General features: G+C 43.0%; 1 protein-coding gene across 4 annotated transcripts in view; it reads left to right on the forward strand.

Annotated features, from left to right (window-relative positions):
• TP73 (tumor protein p73) overlaps positions 1 to 22,754 on the forward strand; it is a 177,207-nt gene that overhangs the window by 31,479 nt on the left and 122,974 nt on the right. Inside the window, exon 1 of one of the 4 annotated variants that reach the window (XM_075604906.1) lies at positions 3,022 to 3,156. The exons of the other annotated variants lie outside the window; for them this stretch is intronic. The gene's annotated coding sequence lies outside the window, so the exon portion shown is untranslated. Of the gene's footprint in view, positions 1 to 3,021; positions 3,157 to 22,754 lie in introns of those variants that run through there. 4 annotated transcript variants of the gene reach the window in all.

Below are 22,754 nucleotides of genomic sequence, written 5' to 3' on the forward strand. Positions count from 1 at the left end.
GCTAGGCCTGCTGTCTACAAGCACTCCTAAATCCTTCTCCATCACGGATTCCCCTAATTTATCCCAAATTAATTTGCAAGTCATCTTTTATTCTTGTTTCCCAAATGCATAACCTTACATTTATCTGTATTAAACCTCATCTGCCATTTACCTACCCAAGTTTCCAGTCTCTCCAAGTCCTTCTGGAGAGAAATTACTTCCTGATCAGATTCTACTACCTTACATAATTTAGTGTCATCAGCAAAGATGGAGACTTTGCTCTCTATGCCAATCTCAACGTCATTAATAAACACGTTAAAAAGCAGGGGTCCCTGAGGTACTCCACTCACAACTTTAGCCCAACCTGAAAAAGTTCAATTTATGACAACCCTCTGTTGTCTGTCCTTCAACCAGTTTTCAATTCAGGTGCATATATTTTTAGTGAGTCCGATTTTTGGTCATTTGGGATACGGGGAGAGGAGACACCCACACACCACACCCATCGGGGGACAACTCTGCTGAAACAACAAAACACCATCCATACAGGACATCACCCTCTGAGGGCAAGGACTCACATCAGGCCGTGTGAGTTTTATGTATATTGAGACTCCAGTATATGAGTCTGTATTAACCCACTCCAGTCAGCGTTGAGGGAGAGACACCACACAAGCCCGTGTGAGTCACTGGATCCATATACTCTATGTATTCTGTGATTAGTTAGTGGGAACCTACCATCAATCCTTCCATCGTCCACTCCTCCCTCACCCCACAAATCCCCCAAATCAGTATAGGAAACAACACACCTCTGCACAGTCTGACATGTTATATTGATATGATTTTGCAATTGTCTTATTTATAATTATTTTATATTATAAATAACATCTAATATTTGATATTAATAATAATGATATTTTAATATTATTATAACTGCATAATTGTGTCATGAAGTTGTGTTTGGAAGTTTTGACCCAAACCAGGGGTGGGACAAGTCACCGGTGGGCCCTTAAGTTAAAAAAAGGCCCCTTTCTCCCCAGGGGCCCTACCTGTGGAGAAGATCCCTATGTGGAGGTGACAGAGGGAGTTGACCTAGGCGGTGATTGTGGAAGTTGGGCCGACTTCTGGTGGGGCCTAACTTCCATGTTAGGACCACCTTCGGAGACCTCCCCCTGCCGAGTAAGGCCCCACACCACAGTTAGGGCCATGGGAGGGGTTTGGACATATTGGAGCCTTTAGAAATGTCTGAGCGCTGCTAAAAGAAGTGCTGGAACGGCCTTACGGCACTTGGATGATGGCCCCTAAAGGTGGTGGGCCCTAGTGCAGCCGAACCTGCTGCACATATGGTAGTTCCGTCACTGGGCTAAACTCTCTTGATAGGACTTCAGGATGTGCAGTGGGGTTTGGTGTTTGCTGTATTGATTTGTGGTCACACTCCCAGTAGCATCCTTGTGGTCATTATGAAATGCTAGATGTTGCGTTATTACTCTCTAGCTCATCATTCACCACTCTAGCCTCCCTGTAGTCCCATCTAACAACTGGAGATGTCCATGAAGTACGAGAGGTCAGATGGTCTAACTTTCTCACAGCTTTCTATAAAGCTACTTAGGTGGCCTTTACAAAAATATTCAGTAAATGTGTAGATATCAACGCTTTAAAAACAACCTTTATCACTGCCCTTTTTTATGAGAAAACTAGTTGTCTGATTCACATAATGTGAAATCTTCTGCATACATTTTACTGGCTAAAATGTTTGGGATTATTACAGGATTATTGTTTCACGTATACTGTCTGCTTGTGTCACTACAGCATCATAGTTCTTGTCTCCTGATCTACCAGAGATGTCATTTAAAATGATCACTTAATCAGCTCATTTACTGAATGAGCCTCATGGCACTAACACTGCTAATTGTTTAGGGAGAACATAGGTGTTTTTAAGATTATATTATATTCCCGAACGGTCTTGCTTAAAAATTATACTGTTCTTCGCTTGTTATCCTGCCTTCTGTACTGCAAGAACCTTTTGTGCTGCGGCTGAAAGTTGCTCAACGTGATAGCCTGTTTTATGTTAACTGTCATGTATGGTAGAATCATATACGGTATATGCCACATGGTGTCAGAATGTTAAACTAACGTCCATCCCATTTACATGTGAGTACATTATACATCGCTTTCAGAAAAGCTAAAAAATAAGTTGAGGAATATATGACAATTACACATCAATTTCTGAGTCGCGTACTTTCCCCCCCCCCCAATCATGCTTATATATCATTTTAATGTCAAGCTCTTAGTTACCATACATCTCTGCTGCGTAAGAATGCGGCATCAAAATGTTAGTATTCCTACATTAGAATCTTGGTCTATATTCACAAGAGTGTGAATTTGTTATACTATCATTCATAATTGCCAACTTAACAAATGGTGAGTGGGCCAAGAGGGAATGAACCAGTTGGAGGAAATGCAGTGTTGTAATATGAGGATCTTATTAAACCCATCTTCCGCTAATTTAACCACTGTGTGTTCTGCCACTAAATGGCACTGACATACTGTACTTTAGTATGAAAGGTCTAATATCATACAAATCTATTTTTGATTTGCCAGTGTGCTGTGAGTATCTCCTCTATCCGACCACACTTTTTCATGCAATTCTGTAACTCCTTCCGTTTTCCTAATTCATACAACACATTGCAGTGCAGATATTTCCACACAACTCTCAGTGTTTTTCTGTGTCTCACAGATTTTTAGCATCTGCAGTCTCCTACACTTAGTGATAAAATCAGTACTTTTACATTAAAATGCCATATTTGGCCCAGAAAACCCCAAATCTCACTGATTTCAGCACTTGGAAGTGGACCTCTCTTTATTTCAGCAGCCAAGAGGTTAAGAGAGGGAGAGAGAGACAGTAGTTCATTTTTTATAAAGTTGGCAACTGTGTATTAATTCACATTATACTGTAGACTCGTTACAAATCAAGCATAGCACTCCCAGTTTTATGTGCTCACTGTTCCAGGAAAGGTCACACAAACCCATGCTACACTGTCACTTATCCTTCAGTAGCTGCCATGTTATCACCTAGGAGACAGGGACGCTACATGGGGCTTGTGCAGTGAAGGTTGTTTCGTAAGAACAGGGCCGCTCCTCTGGAATAGAAATTCCTGGGACTTGTAACTCACTACAGAGCAGGTATGGCATGATCTCGTTTCTTAAAACTTTGTCTTTACATACTTTATTCTTCAAAGGGTTATTCTGAAATGTCTGAGCATTGCCCCTGCTTAGTACATTTGGACAAGAGATTAATACTTTTCTCTTCAACAGTTTTTTTCTTAATGTTGGATCCATTTAATACTCTACATCAGGGGCGGCCAACTCCAGTCCTCGAGAGCTACCGACAGGTCAGGGTTTCAGGATATCCCTGCTTCAGCACAGGTAGCGCAATCAGTGGCTCAGTCGAAGATTGAGCCACCTGTGCTGAAGCAAGGATATCCTGAAACCCTGACCTGTTGGTAGCTCTTGAGGACTGCAGTTGGCTTTCCCTGCGTCTACATACATTATACATTATTCCTCACATACAACCTATAACCATTCAGGCACCAACACAAACTCGTGTATTCTTAAGAGTTCTTCATAACTCAGACTGTACATGTTGTTAAAGTTACTGTTTCTGTCCTTAATTAAAAACAAAATGTATGTATCAGCAAGATTAACCAGTTCAGTGCTGGAAAGACATGTCACATGCCTCCAGCTCTGAGAGGGTTAATGCATCTCCTAAAAATAATCGTAAAGTATAGGTAACCAGATACTGGCTTCTTTCCTGAACGGCATGATAGTGATGGTATAGATGGCTTAATAAGAGGTACACTTATTAACACAATCCCGTGAGAGTACACATATTGGCAGTGTCTAATAACACAGAAGTACTGCAGTGATATCATTTAACCCCGTCTCACATAAGTAGCTTTGTAGGAGGGTAGAATATTGTGTAATTGACATTCACACGGGTCACTTTAAACCAGGGGTGGCCAACAGGTCAGGTTTTCAGGATATCCTTGCTTCAGCACAGGTGGCTCAATCAGTGGATCGCTCAAAGACTGAGACTGAGCATTGAGCCACCTGTGCTGAAGCAGAAATATCCTGCAAATCTGACCTGTTGGTGGCCCTTGAGGACTAGAGTTATCCACCCCTGCTTTAAACAATAAGGGAAGCAGGCTTCCTCCGTATCTTAAAACATGCCTGTATTTCAGAGGTACATAATGATATTTAAGGGCTTGATTATATCGCGGCAGCGCGATCCGGTGATGTCACCCTCATGCTGCCGCCGAGCAGCATCTGATCATGTAGGAGACCGGAGAGGAGAGAAGCTGAGCACACAGGGAGGCGTGGCCATGAGGGGTCCGCCCTCATTGGCTGAACCACTTGCGTGACGTGGCCGTCACCTGCCCAAAACAAAATCCTCTCTCTCCTCTCCAGTCTGCAGCCCTGCAGCTCCAGGCAGCGTGCACTGATGGTATGGTCAGTTACATAGGATTGCAGCAGTTTGTTTTTGCGCCGCGCAGCGTCACGCTAGGCGACGCTGCCAACGTTTTTTTGTTTTTTTTTGGTATAATCACGGCCTAACACTATTTAATGTGAACCTGACAGACAAAATAGATTTTACACTCTGAGGCAATTCAATAATATGGTCAGAAGTAGAGTAAAGCGCAGTTAACAATGCAGTGACTTCTATTCACAGTAATAGAACTTAATGCATCATTAACTGTGTGCTACCCTACGTTTCCACGGATTAAGCCCACTGTATAGCCATTTCCCAGTGCTGGAGGAGAGTACAGCTTCATTCAAGTAAATTGGATTCTGCATTAACTGTCATTCATGTGAACGGCATTTAACGCAGGATCGCCCTGCAACATCCTTTATCGTATGGTATTAGTGAGAGTATTACAGCAAGTTAATGTTGTTATATAACTATCTCCAGTACGCTCTATTCAGTTCTTTTGTTTTGCAATTATTTGAGGAGTTAACCAAAAATAAACATTGTACAGTGGATAAGCGGTAGAACATGTTTGTCTTCACAGCACAGAAGGGGATAAGGCCTCAGTTCTATACTAAGTAACTTTCTGTACAACTTGTCCCCAAAACATGAGGCCACTGATTATCCTGTCAGGACCCTTTCAACACAGCGCCAATTGCAGCGTTATTTACCAGAATCAATGTGTATGACGTAAACGTTTGTTTATAGAAGTAAAATTGTGCACCTGCAGGATGTGATGTCATCCACGGCCATAATCAGGGCCTCCGACGGGGGGGGGACAGCCAGGGGTGCTGTCCCGGACCTGATGGGTTCAGGGTTCCGGCCTCCTGCAGACGCATCAATTCTCTGCGGGGCCCTGACATGCAGGAAGAACAGAGGGGAAATCCCTTCCTCTGCAGAGCCTCCTTGGGTGGGCCTAGGTCAGGGGGCGTGGCCTCAAGGAGAGCAGCACTGATGCTGCAGCATGATAGAGGCAGGCTGAGGAAGAGGAGAGGGAAGGGTTAATCGGGGAGAAACACAGGACAGGGAAGAAGACGTAGAAAAGAAGAGAGAAGAACACAGAGAAAAAGAAGAAATAAATGAAAAAAAGAGAAATACATGAGACACATGAGGGGGAAAGAGAGAGAAAGGGGAAGAGAAAGGTGTTGAGAGAAGATACATCAGATTGTTAAAGAGGATGTAGGAAAAGGGGGAAATAAGAAAAAACATGGGGGGTTCCAAAAATATAATGGCATGAAAAGGAAAGAGCAGCATGTGAGAAAGAGAGATGAAATAAGAGAAAAATTATACGATGGACGAACAGAGAGAGAACGATATGAACGATGTAAGGCCGCATCCATACTTAGCGCGCGTGCGGTGCGAACAAAAAGCCGTGCTTCTATGACGCCACCATAGAGCGCGCAACGAAGTGCGTGCGCGATTGCCGAGCAGACAAAATCATTTTATTTTGTCACACAACGGCCAGGTCACTTGAGCAGCTCAGCCAGGGTGAACCAGCTCTGTGACGTCACGGCGAGCCCCCCGCCACACCTCCCTGTCGCGTCTCCCCCTAGGCCACAAATCGCCACTGTGGCACCACGCGCTCAGTCGCGCGTGTGCGTGCGCCAAATATAGCATCAGCCATTCTAGGGGGGGAGGGAGAGGGGGGAGAAAGACATGCTGTGGGGGAGGAGAAAGGCATGCTGTGGGGGAGGAGAAAACGTACTGTGGGGGGAGGAGAAAGGCATGCTGTGGGGGAGGAGAAAGACATGCTGGGGGGGAGGAGAAAGGCATGCTGGGGGGGAGGAGAAAGGCATGCTGGGGGGGAGGAGAACGGCATGCTGTGGGGGAGGAGAAAGACATGCTGGGGGGGAGGAGAAAGGCATGCTGGGGGGGGGGGGAGGAGAACAGCATGCTGTGGGGAGGAGAAAAAAAGGTTGGGGGGGAGGAGAAAGATATGCTGTGGGGGAAGGAGAAAGACATGCTGTGGGGGAGGAGAACGGCATACTGTGGGGGAGGAGAACGGCATGTTGTGGGGGAGGAGAAAGGCATACTGTGGGGGGAGGAGAAAGACATGCTGTGGGGGAGGAGAAAGACATGCTGTGGGGGAGGAGAAAGGCATACTGTGGGGGGATGAGAAAGACATGCTGTGGGGGAGGAGAAAGACATGCTGTGGGGGAGGAGAAAGGCATACTGTGGGGGGATGAGAAAGACATGCTGTGGGGGAGGAGAAAGACATGCTGTGGGGGAGGAGAAAGGCATACTGTGGGGGGATGAGAAAGACATGCTGTGGGGGATGAGAAAGACATGCTGTGAGGGAGGAGAAAGACATGCTGTGGGGGAGGAGAAAGACATGCTGTGGGGGAGGAGAAAGGCATGCTGTGGGGGAGGAGAAAGACATGCTGTGGGGGAGAACGGCATGTTGTGGGGGAGGAGAAAGGCATATTGTGGGGGAGGAGAAAGACATACTGTGGGGGAGGAGAAAGACATGCTGTGGGGGAGGAGAACGGCATGCTATGGGGGAGGAGAAAGACATGCTGTGGGGGAGGAGAACGGCATGCTGTGGGGGGAGGAGAACAGCATGCTGTGGGGGAGGAGAAAGACATGCTGTGGGGGAGGAGAAAGTCGTGCTGTGGGGGAGGAGAAAGGCGTGCTGTGGGGGAAGAGGAAGACATGCTGTGGGGGAGGAGAAACGCGTGCTGTGGGGGGAGGAGAAAGACATGCTGGGTGAGAGGAGAGAGGACAGGAGAGATGTGCTGGTGGAGAGGAGAGAGACTGGCTGGGGGACAGGAGAGAGACGGGCCAGAGGAGAGGAGAGAAACACATGCTGGGGGAGAGAAAGACATTCTGGGGAAGAAGAATGAGAAAGACACTGTTGGGGAGATAAGAGAGAAAGATGTGCTGGGGGAGAGGAACAAGAAAGACATGCTGTTAGGGAGAGGCAAGAGAAAGATGGGAGCGGAGAGAGAGACATGCTGGGGGAGAGGAGAGAAAAAGACATGCTGGGGGAGAGGAGAGACATGAGCTGGAGGAGAGGAGAGAAGGATATGCTGGCGGGGAGACGAGAGAGACGTGCTGGGGGATAGGAGAGACGGGCTGGGGGAGAGGAGAGAAAGACATGCTGGGGGGAAAGGAGAGAGAGAAATGCTGGGGGAGAGGAGAGAGAAAGACATACTGGGGAAGAGGAATGAGAAAGACACTGTTGGGGAGATAAGAGAGAAAGATATGCTGGGGGAGAGGAACGAGAAAGGCATGCTATTGGGGAGAGGCAAGAGAAAGGGATGCTGGGGAGCGGAGAGAGAGAAATGCTGGGGGAGAGGAGAGATACACGCTCGGGGAGAGGCGAGTGAATGACATACTGGGGGAGATAAGAGAGAAAGACACCCTGGGGGGTTGGAGAGCATTCGGGGTGGAGGAGAGAGAGACATGCTGGGGAGGGAGGAGAGAGACATGCTGGGGGAAAGAAAGGAGAATGACATGCAATGGTGGTCAGCACCAACAGCCTACCACCCCCCCCCCCCTCAACAAATTACTTGCCCATATATTTTGCATTTTGTCCGCCTCTGAGATATATATATATATATATATATATATATATATATATATATATATATATATATATTATTATTTTTTTTTAAAGGGCCACTGTGGCACATCATATAAAACATTACACTTCGCCTGGATGCTACTGAAGAAAAGTTAATGGATACTAGTATGGAAAACAAACCAGGCATATATCTGAGAAAACAAATATATAATGATTTTATTTAACACATCAACGTTTCAGCTCAAACAAGAACCTTTCTCAAAAGAGGGTCACTCACGGTTGTCTTCTTTACAACAGCTGTCTGGGTGCTCCAATGTATGGTTAGGTTATACAGGTGTAGGAAGGCAATGTGCACTCACAGGTCTTAATATCAAATTGATAAAGATCCCTGTCGTGGGCCAAAACGTAAATCAGCAATAAACACTTTATAACTATATGATGAACTGTGAGTGCACATTACCTTCCTATGAATATATATATATATATATATATATATATATATATATATATATATATATACACAGTGGTTGACAAATCACCAAAAAATCTACTCGCCACACAAAAAAATCTACTCGCCACCTAGTACCAAACGTGTGCTGCTTGGGCCAATATTTACTCGCCCGGGGGTTAAATCCACTCGCCCGGGGCGAGCAAATGTATAGGTTTGTCGAACACTGTATATATATATAGATACAGTTGTGTGAAAAAGAAAGTACACCCTCTTTGAATTCTATGGTTTTACATATCAGGGCATAATAACAATCATCTGTTCCTTAGCAGGTCTAAAAATTAGGTAAATACAGCATCAGATGAATAAAAACACATAACATATTACACCTTGTCATGATTTATTTAACACAAATAAAGCCAAAATGGAGATGCTATGTGTGAAAAACTAAGTACACCCTTACTGCTTCCATAGGAATTAAGATGCTAAGTAGCAGACAGGTGCTGCTAATCAAATGCCCTTGGTTAATTGATCATCAGCAAGTGTGACCACCTCTATAAAAGCCAAAGTTTTAGCAGTTTGCTGGTCTGGAGCATTCAGGTGTGTTAACACAATGCCAAGGAGGAAAGACATCAGCAATGATCTTAGAGAAGCAATTGTTGCTGCCCATCAATCTGGGAGAGGGGGGGGGGGGGTTATAAGGCCATTGCCAAACAATTTAAAGTCCATAATTCTACATTGAGAAAGATTATTCAAAAGTTGAAAACATTCAAGACAGTTGCCAATCTTTCCAGGACTGGACGTCCCAGCAAATTTACCCCAAGGTCAGACCGTGCAATGCTCAGAGAAATTGAAAAAAAAAACAAGAGTTACATCTCCGACTGTAAAGGCCTCAGTTAGCATTTTAAATGTTAAAGTCCATGACACTACAATTAGAAAAAGACTGAACAAGTATGGTTTGTTTGGAAAGGTTGCCAGGAGAAATCCTCTTCTCTCTAAAAAGAACATGGCAGCATGGCTTAGGTTTGCAAAGTTGCATCTGAACAAACCACAAGACTTCTGGAACAATGTCCTTTGGACAGACAAGACCAAAGTGGAGATGCTTGGCCATAATGCACAGCGCCACGATTGGCGAAAACCAAACACAGCATATCAGCACAAACACCTCATACCACCTGTCAAGCACGGTGGTGGAGGGGTGATGATTTGGGCTTGTTTTGCAGCCACAGGACCTGGGAACCTTGCAGTCATTGAGTCGACTATGAACTCCTCTGTATACCAAAGTATTCTAGAGTCAAATGTGAGGCCATCTATCCGACAGCTAAAGCTTGGCCGAAATTGGGTCATGCAACAGGACAATAATCCCAAGCACACCAGCAAATCTACAACAGAATGGATGAAAAAGAAAAGAATCAAGGTGTTGCAATGGCCCAGTCAAAGTCCAGACCTCAACCCGATTGAAATGCTGTGGCGGGACCTTAAGAGAGCTGTGCATAAACAAATGCCCACAAATCTCAATTAACTGAAAAAACGTTGTAAATCAGAGTGGGCCAAAATTCCTCCACAACGATGTGAGAGACTGATAAAGTCATACAGAAAACTATTACTTCAAGTTATTGCTGCTAAAGGTGGTTCTACAAGCGATTGACTCATAAGGTGTACTTAGTTTTTCACAAATAGCTTCTCCATTTTGGCTTTATTTTTGTTAAAAAAATCATGACACGGTGTAATATGTCATGTGTTGTTGTTCATCTGAGGTTGTATTTACCTAATTTTTAGACCTGCTACGGAACAGATGATTGTTATTATGTCCTGATATGTAATAGCCACACAACTGTGCAGTAATTAGGAGGTACGAAAGGAGACAAACAGAACTTGAATGTCACAACCAGAGCACCAAATGAATGACAAATTGCCCAAATAATGCCATATCCCTACTCGTATATGACTAGGGGAGAGCAGGCAGGGGGGCGAATCACCAAATGTTTGCGCACCCCTGGTATAGGACATCAGTTGCTGGAAAGGTAAGGCACGCAATATCTCTATTTAAAGCAGAACTCCATGCTGCTTTTTTTCAAAACACGTATACTGCTGCTTTAACCTTATTCCAAATAAGGGGTCCCCCGGAGCTTAATCTCCCAGCGTCAGGACCCTCTGGTTCCTGAGATATTTAATTTTGAAATTCCCTTATAAGAATTCTTATCCAGGAGAAACAATATGGCTGGCCACTGTTGTCAGCGTCACTCTTGACGGCCAATAGAAAGCCATGACATCATTGGGACATGACATTGCAACTTCTGATTGGGTGGCCCCATCAAGCGAATAAGGTCTCTTCCGGTGACAGAAGGTGTCTCATGCAATAGCACTGCTTAGAAAAACAGAGCCATAATAATTTTCTCAGCAAACCATCTTAGTTCATTTGTGCATGCTAATATCCAAAGAAAATAACTATTATCTAGGAAAGCGGATATTTTTTAAAATAGCCATTTTGCTCCACGTGAGCAGCAGTTTAATAATAATATAATAATATTCAGTAGGCATCCTATTTTAGGAGGCTGTTGCTAAGATATGTAAAGGTGAAGAAAATAGCTTTTTAACATTTCTTCAAGCTGTAATCTGTATATACAGTAGGCTTTTGCAAAAATCAATACCAAATACTATAAACCCTGCTATGCCTGTGAACTAAGGTTATAAAAGTTGCTGATAACAAATATTACTTGGATAGCTATATCGTCATTATTTTAGCAATGAATGTGTAAAATAAATGAAAATAGACCCTAACAAAAAGGACCAGAAATTACTCAAATAAAGTGTACTTATGGATATATGCAGTGTTCGACAAACCTATACATTTGCTCGCCCCGGGCGAGTGGATTTAACCCCCGGGCGAGTAAATATTGGCCCGAGCAGCACACGTTTGGTACTAGGTGGCGAGTAGATTTTTTTGTGTGGCGAGTAGATTTTTTGGTGATTTGTCAACCACTGGATATATGCATATACTGTATGCAAAAAATATCAAAAAATAATGTATTATTTCTAAAAAGACAACAAATCAATAAAAAATATCTAAAAACATTATAAGAACACAGTGCACAAGTAAAGCCTCACTACTGCGAATAAATGTAGACACAGTGTGAAAAAAGTCTTCCAGGTGAGGGGGAACGCAGGATGTTTCACAGCATGAATTTGGAGAAATAGAAAATACACAATAGTGCAACCAATTTGATGATCAGGTCGGTTTCAGAGCGCCCGATTACATTTTTCTATCTTACAGTGTGAAAAATGCCTGAGGAGCATAAATAATGAGGGGTGTACACAAGGAACCCCTCCACAGATATAACACAGTGCACACAGGTACGTAAATGGTCACTTTTATGGTATGCCACCTCAGTATATATAGCACAGAATAATAATGATATCACTCAGCAGTGGAACACAAGTGAGCATATAATAATATTTCACTAAATAAGTAAGTGAGAATCTAATAAATAGATGCGGAGCTATAATACCAGTGCTTCTGGTCGCAGTATGCAAAGATCGGCAGGTGCCCCCTTGACCAAAACCGCAATGGGATCCAATCCAAAAAGGGGAATGAGCACAATGCTGGTTCAAATCAATTCTACATCTCAGTGCTGCGTCTAGGCGCTGCATCTCAGACGGATTTCAGAAGTGAAGTAGGCGATTACTTGTGACATCACTCAATGCGCAATTCGCTGGTAGGTTCGTCAGGGGAAAAGAATGTGTGCAGGATCAAGGCAGCTTACTTTATCTATTAATAGATAAATGAAAAGAAACACGGAGTTTAGCATTTGTGAAATGGAATACTAATAGTACTATTTGCAAAGTCATGAAAGATCATAATGCATATTCTCACAATTGATTTATCTTTATGTAACGGTGTTTCCCCCACCCGATGGGAGATTCTGCTATTACGGCGTGTGTGGTGCATGCTACCTGATGGTAAGCAGGAGGGCTGAGTCTTCCGCCGATGTTTGTGGAGACATAGGACAGGTTTCTGGGGTACATACCAGCATGGTTCTCTAGCAGTGCAGCGCCTCCATCTGCCATAGTCTCCAGATGTATGGAGGTGATCTCCTACAATAGAAACAATCACCTCTCCTTCCCCAGTAAGATCACACACCAGGCAGGAGGTAAATGAAACAGGAACGGTTTATTCTGTCGGCACTCACAGTCACAGCAGGCTTCTGCCCAATGCAGTCTCTGGCTCGTATATCCAGCTGTAGGATGGTCCCTGGACCTGCACTATGGGTCAAGGGCCCCGCAGCAGTCCTAGCTCTTCCCTGCCCCTCTAGCAGAAGCAGGGGAAAGGTCCACACTCGCTCTCCCCCGAGGGGAAGAGGCACAGAGAAGGCCCAATATTCAGGCAACCTGTGGTGTGACCTGCCACTCAAGTGGGGAGAGGCAGTGCCTAAATTTGGGCGGCACTTCCCTTAAGTACAGCCAGGAGGAGGGCACCAGGTCTGACCCAGGATTGGGCAACCCAGGCCTTGTTCCACCTCTTCCCCTGTCACTCAAGGGCACTGCTGGGAGTGGGGAAAACCCATGATAAGTACTGGCAGGCCTGTTCTTACTGCCAGTGAGGGCAGACTGGTGGCCAAGAACAAGTCCTGGCTACACATATAACAAATATTTTTAATCTGTTGTTTCTTTAAATTCCTCTCGTAAATATGCTGGGTCTGTCTACATCAAGAAAGCACACGACAGGGAACAATATATATTTATTTATATGTTGCACCTATGGATAATCTGTCGGTTCTTAAGTGCTTTACAGGCTATACAATTATGCAGCCAATTCTAGGGTGAAATCATGGCTGCTCAGTTCAGGGCCCCCAGACTCCCTTTGGCAATCTTTAAAAAAGTAAAGGAGATTATAATATTGCCTAATTGCCGGTGGATAAAATGAGTCACGTACAGTATAGATAACTGAATTTGCCCATATCACTCAGATTAAGTGTAAATAGTTTAAATGCAACTAATGAGCTTGTATATTTAGGAGAATCAGCGATTCTACTAAACACATATGACCTGCAGAAGAAGGGAAAGTTCTAACGCATCTGGATTTTTTAAAAACCTCACAGCTCTCTAGAACATAAATAGAACTCCTAAAACGCCCTTAAAACCTTAAGCATTTTGATGACGGATAAAATCACATGGTTTGTCTTGGTACAACCCACTATGACTGTGACTACTTCAGCTGAAGGCGCCCTAAATATTCATTGCATCATAGAGAGGGTATTTCCAACTTCAGAAAAACAACCTCTGTATAATAAATCCAGCATGGAACCAGGGTAGGATTATGAATGAAACCTTCACTGCAGCTGCTACATCTCGCTTTGCTCAAAGGTTACTAGTGTCTTGCAAGTGGAAAGGGATTGCATTTAGTACAGGAAATATTCAACTATCTCTACAAGCAAATTCACATGGAAACATACTTCACAATCAACTTTAAATGACAAGTTATTTGATTCTCTTCAAGAAAAAACATAAGGAAAAGGTACACATCATGCTATTATACACTAACATTAAATATACCAATTATCATACATAAGCATTATTTGTGTAGCATGTGTGTCCAGTTATTTATTGCAGAATATCAAAAACATTTAGAAAGGCTGTCAGCTTTTTTCACTTACATTTTCTATAGAACCCATGTTTATTTTATTTTTTTCATAGTTTGCAACATGTATTATTCAGCAATTCAGCTGCAATAATGCATCCTTTTTTGGAAACAAGGTTTACTGTAGATCAATGTAAATTACCAAATGTTTAATAATTTTCTCTGTGTTCAGCAATTATGGTACCGTACATGATTTTGAACGTCAGGAAGAAATATGGTATATGCATAGCCGATACTAATAAAGTAATATTTTTTATCTAATCACCATTACAACCATTGGGAGTGCTATAATAGGGACCACTTTTCTTTACACTTATGTTCTTGATTGTTATTAGTTCTTTTGTTCTTGATTGTTCTTGATTGTTATTATTACCCCAATCAGTCATAGACAGTAGCGAGAGTGTTTTTTTTCCTTTCCCCATTTCCCTCCTTGTATATGGTATATGCATAGCCTGCAGTGACTGAGACAGCGTGTTTGCCTTACAAGATGGCTGCAAGCCTATTGCTTTGGTGGATGAAGCAAATGGTGGAAGAAATGGCCGTAGTCAAGAGCATATTCTAGACTGCTATATGCCCTGTGTTGACAGAGAGTCGTGCAACATAAAAAAAGACCACCCTGGAATAGAGAGGTTAGCCAAAACTGGTCTTTTGTCGAAGTAACACAACTACAGACATGTTTGGTTTAAGCAAAAAAGACTACTGCAGAGAAACATGTGGTGAACACATACTGTAGTATCACTATAATACCAGTAATTTTGTAGCAGTGGTCAACACTGGTATGTACTTAAGACGTAAGAAACCTGTGCATGATAAGTTAATTTGGTGAAGTATCATGAGGGGTATTACATATAATATTTATAATCTAGACTTCAGACATGTACATATGAATTCCTATGTATTACACAGTACCTTGTAAGAAATGCTACTTGAAATCTTTTTGCTAGTTGGATAAGGGATGTGCTCGTAGGAGCGTCCAAGTTACAGTAAGATAAACGCTTCTAACTAGTAAATATTTGAAAATAAAGAAGAAAAGATGGTACTTTGTTGAGGGGGCTAACTCCTACAGTAAGTGAAGTGTTTCAGAATATGTTGGCTACAGCACAGAGAACATGGAAGTGGAGAACTCTTAAAACGACCTTAAAAAGTATACTTCTGTTTGAATGAATGGAACCACGTGATTCCTGATGTTGTCACCCATTATGACCACACTGGTGTGGACGCCAGATCTTTCAAACAGAAACCTTTGTGATAAAAAATATATTCTTGCATAAACAATCAACATGGATCCTGGGCAAGGTAGATCAACATTGGCATTTGTGAAGCTTTGTGACCCTTTTTAAATCTGTATTGAATTTTTGGGTGGGTTTCAATTCTACTTAAATGTTTTATAGCGACAAAAGAAACAGAGAACAAACACTCCTCTGTCTGAATAGCAACAGGAAGCAATATTCGCCAGTACAACGTGATGCGCTAGGGAAATATTTCCTAATCCTTCATTACCTTGTTAACTGAATTTGTAAAAAAAAAAAAAATAATCAGATGAAAATCCGAAGTGTAACTTCAAAACCAGCTAATATTGCTAACTGGATTACCTTTCTGAAACATCCCATTTAAAAAAAAAAAAACTGAGTAAGGGAGGTGAAGTTATTGTAACATAGAGGACACTGGCTTACAATATTTCAATTATCGAAAGTCACCGTGTGGCAAGAAGAGAAAAGCGGGCAGCGTTGTTTTTTAGCTGAAAGCAAGTGCAGTCTCCAAGATGGCTGCAGCATTAGTGGCTGCAGGAAATGGTGCCCAGCTCCTCAAATGTGTAAATGAACAGTTGCTAGCAATGCTTCGCAGTGCTCGGAAATACCAAGCAAAAGACAACATCGTTGTGAATTTGTGGAGATTTTATTTTAACTCGTACCTTCATTGCTTCATTAAATTAAATGAAATCTATGAATTCATTAACTTGCCATTGCATATTATATACATAATTATAAGTGTAGCCCTTTTTCTGACACTCTAAAGAGACTATGGGTAACTGCACGCACCTGTGGCTCCAGGAGATCTGAGCCTCCGCTAGCTGGGGTAACACTTATAAGCGCAGCGCCTCCACTTACCCAGGATCCCTGTGATGTGAGATTCCCCTGGGCAAGAAACATATACACACACATATGCTTGTAACTGATTTTACTGTAACGCAATAATAACCTTAGCACTCTATATGGGCATCAACACATAACATATACCTTATACTATACACTTATCACTTATCATTAACTCAGCTAACAGGTAATGTCCTTATAACGTGAGTGGCTCAGCCACACTCTTAATGAGTATTGTCCTGTACAGTAGTGGCTCGGCCACGCTCTTAATGAGTATGTCTCTGTCCCGTCACCGCGTGCCTCACACACCGTGTCCTTGTACTAATAGAAAGATTGCTCTGTGTATTTAGGCCTTTGGCCACTCACTAGTGTCCTCAAAGAGTTACGCCAAAGGCGGGATCAGCGCCTGTTGACCGGTGTTGGTGCACTTGCTGTAAATACCTTCCAGTCACGGCGGTGACAGGTAACACTTCGAAAAGGATCAGACGAATCCTTGCTTGTCTTTGATGTCCGCAGTGCAGCTGTCTGGTCCCAAACAACTCACCACCAAACTTGCTCCGCACACTTGTCCCTAACTGTCTACACAGTAATGGGCATGATCGCTACCACTATGGGCGTCCCTGCAGCACAACAGCCTACTGTGACTCAGGGATTCTCCTAAGGGCCTGTGGGGTAAAGCTATCCTATGCAGGCGGGTCACGGACCCCCTGCACTCACACACCCTCCTCCTTTACCTTCCGGATCCCCTCTGACTAGCATGGTCTCTCCCCCACGCTTCCCTTTCCTCCTCCTGTAATCCCAGCCTTCTGATTGGCTCCTGACATCAGATGACTGTCCCAGAGCTCATGGGAGTTGTAGTTTGCCAACGGAGCCTTTCCCCTACTGGTCCGTCGTTCGCGCGCTTACACCGCGCATGCGCGAACTCTCCGCTCTGCCAGTGCCCTCTGAAAGGTTGCGCAATAACACGGCGGCGCCCTATACTGTCGGGCCGCCGTAGAACCTGCACCACTCCCTCCTAGCCCTCACTGCAACCACCTGAGGTATTTAACACACCCCTACATACGTATTTTGGCAAAATTAGGACATGTTATCATAGTGGATGATTACAAATAAATACTTTAAGACTGTTATTGAAAAAAGTGGGTGTTAAGGCACTGGTTTAAGATTGATAGCAAGCAAACACAGGGGTTGTATGTATTCCAAAGCTAAGATAGAACAAAACATAAGAGGGAAAAACAAACAAACAAATAGAAAATAATTTGATTTAATGAGGAATAAAGGTGTAGGCAGCTTTTTTTTCTAGGTCTCTTTGCTTTGGAGCAAGCAATCACAAATTGCCATATATGTGGTCTGCTATGTATTAGCAATGTTAAATTGGCCAATTGAGTGTATTTCACTGTTACTACTTAGACACTCATCCTAATACGAGTGACCCGGGTCGGGGATCTCCTGGACTATGAGCGACAGGAAAGGGTAGAGGCAGAGGTGCTCTCGTACCATATGGGTCTGTCCACTGCCTGTATTCCTCACATCTGATCCAGAAGTTTAAAGACGCCATCTCCCCTTTACTCACACTCTTTCACCCCCAGCTCTCCGGATCTTTGCGTGGGACGTAAGCCATGGCGACCACCTCAGGCTTCTCCAGGCCGCCAACCTCAGTAGGTTGGAGGACACGTCCCAGGCATGTTTCCGTGACATGCCGGGGAAGGGGCTGTACTCTCGTGCTCCCTATAGTGCACTACCTTGCCCTCATTGCCCGCCCTGATACCATCTAGAGGTGGGTACTACCAGCAAATGGGGGCGAAAGGCCCCGGTTGGTGGAACTCAATTCAAAGTCAGTTCCCCAGCATGGGAGAATACTTAGCCCATTTTACAGACTCTCCCATCACTTGTCTCTTGTGAACGGGAGTCTGTATTTCATATATATTTTAGTTGCGCCAGACTGCAGCTTTGCTTATTCACCTTGAGGGGGCCTTCGCCTGCAGTTCTGGCTGCAGTTTTCCCTTTACCCATTTATTTTAGGGTGCCCAGTGTCCCAAGTCAATAAGCCTAGGGACCTTCTCCCAATCTGCTCCTGGCATTAGCCAAGCTGGTTATTTATAAGACCTAGAAGCAGCGTTTGGAAGGGGAGGTCCCAATGAACATGGTGGCGATGTTCCGGGCACTGGTGCACTCCCATATCTGAGTTCACTGGGATGGTTTCAGAGTTTGCCTCCCAGTGGGTGTCAGGTGGGGTGCTCTGCTCGGTATCCTGCACTTCACATTATTTTATACTCACCCTCCACATTTAGTGCACTTTATTTTTCATACTTTGGCTGGTTTATTCCGTGCATGCATAGGACTGTGCTGAACTCTGCAGTATTGGACAAATATGTATGCAAACTGGGAAGGCAAATGTATGTCTAAATCATCTGCACATGATACCTACATATTGGTCATTTTGGACTGACTGTGCAGCACAACGCACTGACCAGATCCAAAACTGAGTGGGATTGTGGTGAAATATGTGTTAACCCCTTAACTTCCCGAGGACCAATGCATTGTGAGATTCCTTATCTAAAGCTGTCTTAGAGAAACCAGTTTTTGACATTTCCATACTAAAGATTAAATCCTGGACTGATTGGATCACATTAGTTGATTAAGATGTTTGTGACAAAACTACATAACCCACAATAAAAAAATATTTAGTAATAATAAGTGATGTATACAACAGTAATCACTAGCAGTAATCTATATATACAATGAAATATTGTCTCAGAATGATTATTCAGCAGAAAATATATTTGAGTAAGCAAGCATTAATTCCACTGTGACTCAGATATTTTATTACAAATGTTTCCCTACTGCCAATAGTGACATGCATTAATCTTTTGCTTGCAAAGGGACCTCGGGCTCTTTGCTCTGTAATGGAATGCAGATCACTCTAGGGGTTTAAGTAGCGGATTATTACAAGTATAGTTTAATTTATGTTTTGTGGTGTTATTCCTCACATATTCACTTTGCTGAAAATTCGCCTAATTATGAAACTAGATGTAATTTCCGTTTTGGTCTGCCTTTCTATGTGACTTTTCCGTGTATGGCATGTGCAGTCTTTGCTGTATACTCCTATTAGATTATAAAGCAGCTAAAGGTGGAAAGAGACCTTTCAAAACGTCCTTAAATGCTGTAGCTTCTTTTTAGAATGAATGAACCACGTGGTCTGTGACATTGTCACCCATTTTTACATAGTCTCTGGAGCCAGATTGCTTTGCTAAATGAAACAGAACACATGCACCTTCTTTTGGACAATTTCCTGCATTTTTAATACATTGTGGAACATACTATAGGTAAGGTATTACAGCACTCCAATAATATCCAATGGGCCACACATATGTTTGTAAAACATAGCACCTTCTATTTACATAAAGACTCTTTGCATGTGGAAGGAGCAGATGCAGGAGACTTTCGTGAGTACACTGGAAATATCTATAGGCTACTTTATGTTATTCTGTTTTTTTGGAGCTATATTGTAGATACTTTGATGGTAATAAAACTGGTATAGTTCAAAATAAGAAGCATTGACAGACCGCTAGAGCAGCACAGAGCTTCTGAATGCTGTGTGGCCATTACAATCAGTGCTGCCACAGAAAATACTCTCCGATATACAGGACGTGTAGCAGAAAAAGTTGTTTTGCTGCTTGTTTTGTGAATGTAGGATCCTCATTGTAGGATCGAAAATAGAAACCTGGTTTAGTAAATCCAAAATTAAGCATGTTAACCACAATATATTGTATACGAAGAGAGAGACTTCCACAAAAACATACAGTATTACAATTTACAGACAGACCAAAAACGAAAGTAAACATCCTTATTACAGTACTTCAGTCTCTATAACCTTCATAAAGAGGAATATAAATTCACTTGATTTTGAAATCTCATTTGAATTTACCCAAAGACAGATTATCATTTTAGAAAGCACAATATGCTTTGTATTGTAGTTAAAGACCACCACAAATGGACTTTAATCACCACTTTATATTGTATCCCACATTATAATTGGCATTTCAGCACTGTGATTGTACAGCGTGGTACATGTATGTACGTATGTATATCTTTATTTATATAGCACCATTGATGTACATAGCACTTCACAGCGAACAGCTTAGAATCTAGGCCATGATTTTAGTCCGGGCTTCAGCGCGTCCGCGCACACCCAGCACATAGTGGGCGCCTCTCTCCCGAGCGATGTGTGAACTTGGCTGCAGGAGATTGGGGAGGTGTGGTGGACGCGTCACAAAGCTGGTTCGCCCTCATTGGCTGAACTGCACATGTGACGCTGACGTCACACGACCGCGCTTGAAAAGACAAATTTTGTGTCTTTTCAAAACGTGGTCCCGCCATCGCTCTACATCATGCGCGCGCACTAGGGAAGGCGCCTAGGGATTAAGCAATTTGTGCTTGTCGTGCGCGCGCTAGCACAATCGCGCTGACTAAAAACTCAGCCTAAGTGGTATATAGGGAGAATTTACAGAGACAGTAGGAGGGTGTCCTGGTAAGTGTGTCTGCAAGGGGCCAAGGTCAGTGCATATGAGATGCATAGTATCAGCTAACGGAGCCACCCATATGCTTAGTTAAAGCATAGGTCTTAAAAGTGGAGAGAGAGGGTGGTTGTCGGAATTTGAGGGGAACATGCTGTACATCTCATTACCCTCCACTCAGAGCTGCGTCATATTGGCCATAAGGTGTCTTATGGCTTAGCACGCTTAGTTAATAATATGGCCCTGCATCTGTAAGGAAGCATACATTGTAGCTCCCCTCATAAGATAAGAGTCACCTCCATTTAACCCACCCAAGACGCTACAAACTTTGGGGTCTGAAGATAGATGGATACCTCGCTCAAAACCCCAGGTGGAGGATCATGCGTGCTGCCTGGGAGAGGGTAGGATAATTACTCTGGGGTCTGTGTCACATCTACTATAAGTCTAAACAATGTTGTAGAGAGTCCTATAATTTGTGGGTATCTGCTGGACTTTTTAAGCATTTGTTTCTGCTGCATTCATTCCAAAGCTAGCAGAGTATGAGTATAATGTGTGTGACATGCAGCTGATACCTTTGTTTTGTACAATTCTTTGTAATATTTGTATTAAGCCACTGCACTGAATGAGGCTTTAAGATTATCTTAATGACCTCTTTACTCCAATTGTGCCAACAGTTCAGTTGTACCAGATTATTACTTTTGTGCATCATGGAAACCATAAATCCAACCGTGACTTTACCTGTCATCAATCTTTATGCTTATAAATGTCTAAAGGTTACAAAGCCAGGGATTTAGCTTAGTACGTTTCTTATAGAGGGAATTGCAAAACATTAGTTTTAGACCACCTTGTCAGAGAAAAACTGTTCCTTATGGTAATACATTATATATATATATATATATATATATATATATATATATATATATACAGTTAGGTCCGTAAATAATTGGACACTGACACAATTTTCATAATTTTGGCTCTCTACGCCACCACAATGGATTTGAAATGAAACAACTGAGATGCAATAGAAGTGCAGACTTTCAGTTTTAATTCAAGGGGTTGAACAAAAATATTGTATGAAATGTTTAGGAATTGCAACCATTTTCATACACAGTCCCCTTATTTCAGGGGCTCAAATGTAATTGGACAAATTAACACAATCATAAATAAAATGTTAATTTTTAACACTTTGTCGAGAATCCTTTGCAGGCAATGACTGCTTGAAGTCTGGAACGCATGGACATCACCAAACGCTGGGTTTCCTCGGTTGTGATGCTTTGCCAGGCCTTTACTGCAGCTGTCTTCAGTTGTTGTTTGTTCGTGGGTCTTTCTGCCTTAAGTTTTGTCTTCAGCAAGTGAAATGCATGCTCGATCGGGTTGAGATCAGGTGATTGACTCGGCCATTGCAGAATATTCCACTTCTTTGCCTTAAAAAACTCCTGGGTTGCTTTCGCAGTATGTTTTGGGTCATTGTCCATCTATAAAGTGAAGCGCCGTCCAATCAACTTAGCTGATTTGGCTGAATCTGGGCAGACAATATATCCCTATACACTTCAGAATTCATCTGGCTGCTTCTGTCTTCTGTCACATCATCAATAAACACTAGTGACCCAGTGCCATTGTAAGCCATGCATGCTCATGCCATCACACTGCCTCCACTGTTTTACAGATGATGTGGTATGCTTCAGATCATGAGCCGTTCCAAGCCTTCTCCATACTTTTTTCTTCCCATCATTCTGGTACAGGTTGATCTTAGTTTCATCTGTCCAAAGAATGCTGTTCCAGAACTGGGCTGGCTTTTTTAGATATTGTTTGACAAAGTCTAATCTGGCCTTTCTATTCTTGAGGCTTATGAATGGTTTGCACCTTGTGGTGAACCCTCTGTATTTGCTCTCGTGAAGTCTTCTCTTTATGGTAGACTTGGATAATGATATGCCTACCTCCTGGAGAGTGTTCTTCACTTGGCTGGATGTTGTGAAGGGGTTTTCTTTACCATGGAAAGGATCCTACGATCATCCACCACTGTTGTCTTCCGTG

The sequence above is a fragment of the Ascaphus truei genome, chromosome 6, assembly GCF_040206685.1.
Source record: "Ascaphus truei isolate aAscTru1 chromosome 6, aAscTru1.hap1, whole genome shotgun sequence".
Lineage (NCBI taxonomy): Eukaryota > Metazoa > Chordata > Amphibia > Anura > Ascaphidae > Ascaphus > Ascaphus truei.